Source organism: Somniosus microcephalus, unplaced genomic scaffold (assembly GCF_052327205.1).
Source record: "Somniosus microcephalus isolate GS21.2 unplaced genomic scaffold, FLI_Smic_1.0 scaffold704, whole genome shotgun sequence".
In the NCBI taxonomy this organism is placed as follows: Eukaryota; Metazoa; Chordata; class Chondrichthyes; order Squaliformes; family Somniosidae; genus Somniosus; species Somniosus microcephalus.
In genome coordinates, this window is record NW_028225891.1 from 71,527 (window position 1) to 77,028 (window position 5,502).

Genomic DNA, 5,502 nt, shown 5'->3' on the forward strand with positions numbered 1-5,502 from the left:
TTTGAACATCGACAACTGGTTAACCAAAAGCCAGAGCGACAAATGAGTAACCAAGGAGGCAACTCAGTAACTGAATTTCGAACATCGACAACTGGGTAACCAAGAGTCAGAGCGACAAATGATTAACCAAGGAGGCAACTCATTAACTGAATTTCGAACATCGACAACTGGTTAACCAAAAGACACAGGGACAAATGAGTAACCAAAGGGCCAACTCATTAACTGAAATTTCAAAGAGGCAACTCATTAACTGAAATTTTGAACATCGACAACTGGTTAACCAAAAGCCAGAGCGACAAATGATTAACCAAGGAGGCAACTCATTAACTGAATTTCGAACATCGACAACTGGTTAACCAAAAGCCAGAGCGACAAATGATTAACCAAGGAGGCAACTCAGTAACTGAATTTCGAACATCGACAACTGGGTAACCAAGAGTCAGAGCGACAAATGATTAACCAAGGAGGCAACTCATTAACTGAATTTCGAACATCGACAACTGGTTAACCAAAAGACACAGGGACAAATGAGTAACCAAAGGGCCAACTCATTAACTGAAATTTCAAAGAGGCTACTCATTAACTGAAATTTGAACATCGACAACTGGGTAACCAAATGTCAGAGCGACAAATGATTAACCAAGCAGGCAACTGATTAACTGAAAACTTGTCATTCACATTTGGGACGGAATTCACGATGGGAATGTATTCGGCCCCCTTACCGGGCCTTGGGGTGCTGCTTTCCCGCTTGTGGAACCGAGTTGGGGTCGTCAAATGGCCTGGTGCATTGTTTGAAACACTGGTTAATGAGTTGTCAAGGTCGGAAATCATAGAACATAAGAGCAGCTCATTAACTGAAATTTTGAACATCGACAACTGGTTAACCAAGAGTCAGAGCGACAAATGATTAACCAAGGAGGCAACTCATTAACTGAATTTCGAACATCGACAACTGGTTAACCAAATGTCAGAGCGACAAATGATTAACCAAGGAGGCAACTCATTAACTGAATTTCGAACATCGACAACTGGTTAACCAAGAGTCAGAGCGACAAATGATTAACCAAGGAGGCAACTCATTAACTGAATTTCGAACATCGACAACTGGTTAACCAAAAGACACAGGGACAAATGAGTAACCAAAGGGCCAACTCATTAACTGAAATTTCAAAGAGGCTACTCATTAACTGAAATTTGAACATCGACAACTGGGTAACCAAATGTCAGAGCGACAAATGATTAACCAAGCAGGCAACTGATTAACTGAAAACTTGTCATTCACATTTGGGACGGAATTCACGATGGGAATGTATTCGGCCCCCTTACCGGGCCTTGGGGTGCTGCTTTCCCGCTTGTGGAACCGAGTTGGGGTCGTCAAATGGCCTGGTGCATTGTTTGAACCACTGGTTAATGAGTTGTCAAGGTCGGAAATCATAGAACATAAGAGCAGCTCATTAACTGAAATTTTGAACATCGACAACTGGATAACCAAAAGCCAGAGCGACAAATGATTAACCAAGGAGGCAACTCATTAACTGAATTTCGAACATCGACAACTGGTTAACCAAAAGACACAGGGACAAATGAGTAACCAAAGGGCCAACTCATTAACTGAAATTTCAAAGAGGCAACTCATTAACTGAAATTTTGAACATCGACAACTGGTTAACCAAAAGCCAGAGCGACAAATGATTAACCAAGGAGGCAACTCATTAACTGAATTTCGAACATCGACAACTGGGTAACCAAGAGTCAGAGCGACAAATGATTAACCAAGGAGGCAACTCATTAACTGAATTTCGAACATCGACAACTGGTTAACCAAAAGACACAGGGACAAATGAGTAACCAAAGGGCCAACTCATTAACTGAAATTTCAAAGAGGCAACTCATTAACTGAAATTTTGAACATCGACAACTGGTTAACCAAAAGCCAGAGCGACAAATGATTAACCAAGGAGGCAACTCATTAACTGAATTTCGAACATCGACAACTGGTTAACCAAAAGCCAGAGCGACAAATGATTAACCAAGGAGGCAACTCAGTAACTGAATTTCGAACATCGACAACTGGGTAACCAAGAGTCAGAGCGACAAATGATTAACCAAGGAGGCAACTCATTAACTGAATTTCGAACATCGACAACTGGTTAACCAAAAGACACAGGGACAAATGAGTAACCAAAGGGCCAACTCATTAACTGAAATTTCAAAGAGGCTACTCATTAACTGAAATTTGAACATCGACAACTGGGTAACCAAATGTCAGAGCGACAAATGATTAACCAAGCAGGCAACTGATTAACTGAAAACTTGTCATTCACATTTGGGACGGAATTCACGATGGGAATGTATTCGGCCCCCTTACCGGGCCTTGGGGTGCTGCTTTCCCGCTTGTGGAACCGAGTTGGGGTCGTCAAATGGCCTGGTGCATTGTTTGAAACACTGGTTAATGAGTTGTCAAGGTAGGAAATCATAGAACATAAGAGCAGCTCATTAACTGAAATTTTGAACATCGACAACTGGTTAACCAAAAGCCAGAGCGACAAATGATTAACCAAGGAGGCAACTCATTAACTGAATTTCGAACATCGACAACTGGCTAACCAAAAGACACAGGGACAAATGAGTAACCAAAGGGCCAACTCATTAACTGAAATTTCAAAGAGGCAACTCATTAACTGAAATTTTGAACATCGACAACTGGTTAACCAAAAGCCAGAGCGACAAATGATTAACCAAGGAGGCAACTCATTAACTGAATTTCGAACATCGACAACTGGTTAACCAAATGTCAGAGCGACAAATGATTAACCAAGGAGGCAACTCATTAACTGAAATTCGAACATCGACAACTGGGTAACCAAGAGTCAGAGCGACAAATAATTAACCAAGGAGGCAACTCATTAACTGAATTTCGAACATCGACAACTGGGTAACCAAAAGACACAGGGACAAATGAGTAACCAAAGGGCCAACTCATTAACTGAAATTTCAAAGAGGCTACTCATTAACTGAAATTTGAACATCGACAACTGGTTAACCAAATGTCAGAGCGACAAATGAGTAACCAAGCAGGCAACTGATTAACTGAAAACTTGTCATTCACATTTGGGACGGAATTCACGATGGGAATGTATTCGGCCCCCTTACCGGGCCTTGGGGTGCTGCTTTCCCGCTTGTGGAACCGAGTTGGGGTCGTCAAATGGCCTGGTGCATTGTTTGAAACACTGGTTAATGAGTTGTCAAGGTCGGAAATCATAGAACATAAGAGCAGCTCATTAACTGAAATTTTGAACATCGACAACTGGTTAACCAAAAGCCAGAGCGACAAATGATTAACCAAGGAGGCAACTCATTAACTGAATTTCGAACATCGACAACTGGTTAACCAAAAGCCAGAGCGACAAATGATTAACCAAGGAGGCAACTCATTAACTGAATTTCGAACATCGACAACTGGTTAACCAAATGTCAGAGCGACAAATGATTAACCAAGGAGGCAACTCAATAACTGAATTTCGAACATCGACAACTGGTTAACCAAAAGCCAGAGCGACAAATGATTAACCAAGGAGGCAACTCATTAACTGAATTTCGAACATCGACAACTGGTTAACCAAAAGACACAGGGACAAATGAGTAACCAAAGGGCCAACTCATTAACTGAAATTTCAAAGAGGCAACTCATTAACTGAAATTTTGAACATCGACAACTGGTTAACCAAAAGCCAGAGCGACAAATGATTAACCAAGCAGGCAACTGAGTAACTGAAAACTTGTCATTCACATTTGGGACGGAATTCACGATGGGAATGTATTCGGCCCCCTTACCGGGCCTTGGGGTGCTGCTTTCCCGCTTGTGGAACCGAGTTGGGGTCGTCAAATGGCCTGGTGCATTGTTTGAAACACTGGTTAATGAGTTGTCAAGGTCGGAAATCATAGAACATAAGAGCAGCTCATTAACTGAAATTTTGAACATCGACAACTGGGTAACCAAGAGTCAGAGCGACAAATGATTAACCAAGGAGGCAACTCAATAACTGAATTTCGAACATCGACAACTGGTTAACCAAAAGACACAGGGACAAATGAGTAACCAAAGGGCCAACTCATTAACTGAAATTTCAAAGAGGCAACTCATTAACTGAAATTTTGAACATCGACAACTGGTTAACCAAAAGCCAGAGCGACAAATGATTAACCAAGGAGGCAACTCATTAACTGAATTTCGAACATCGACAACTGGTTAACCAAATGTCAGAGCGACAAATGATTAACCAAGGAGGCAACTCAATAACTGAATTTCGAACATCGACAACTGGTTAACCAAGAGTCAGGGCGACAAATGATTAACCAAGGAGGCAACTCATTAACTGAATTTCGAACATCGACAACTGGGTAACCAAAAGACACAGGGACAAATGAGTAACCAAAGGGCCAACTCATTAACTGAAATTTCAAAGAGGCAACTCATTAACTGAAATTTCGAACATCGACAACTGGTTAACCAAAAGCCAGAGCGACAAATGATTAACCAAGGAGGCAACTCATTAACTGAATTTCGAACATCGACAACTGGTTAACCAAGAGTCAGAGCGACAAATGATTAACCAAGGAGGCAACTCATTAACTGAATTTCGAACATCGACAACTGTTTAACCAAGAGTCAGAGCGACAAATGATTAACCAAGGAGGCAACTCATTAACTGAATTTCGAACATCGACAACTGGTTAACCAAAAGACACAGGGACAAATGAGTAACCAAAGGGCCAACTCATTAACTGAAATTTCAAAGAGGCAACTCATTAACTGAAATTTTGAACATCGACAACTGGTTAACCAAAAGCCAGAGCGACAAATGATTAACCAAGGAGGCAACTCATTAACTGAATTTCGAACATCGACAACTGGTTAACCAAGAGTCAGGGCGACAAATGATTAACCAAGGAGGCAACTCATTAACTGAATTTCGAACATCGACAACTGGGTAACCAAAAGACACAGGGACAAATGAGTAACCAAAGGGCCAACTCATTAACTGAAATTTCAAAGAGGCAACTCATTAACTGAAATTTTGAACATCGACAACTGGTTAACCAAATGTCAGAGCGACAAATGAGTAACCAAGCAGGCAACTGATTAACTGAAAACTTGTCATTCACATTTGGGACGGAATTCAGGATGGGAATGTATTCGGCCCCCTTCCCGGGCCTTGGGGTGCTGCTTTCCCGCTTGTGGAACCGAGTTGGGGTCGTCAAATGGCCTGGTGCATTGTTTGAAACACTGGTTAATGAGTTGTCAAGGTCGGAAATCATAGAACATAAGAGCAGCTCATTAACTGAAATTTTGAACATCGACAACTGGTTAACCAAAAGCCAGAGCGACAAATGATTAACCAAGGAGGCAACTCATTAACTGAATTTCGAACATCGACAACTGGTTAACCAAAAGACACAGGGACAAATGAGTAACCAAAGGGCCAACTCATTAACTGAAAT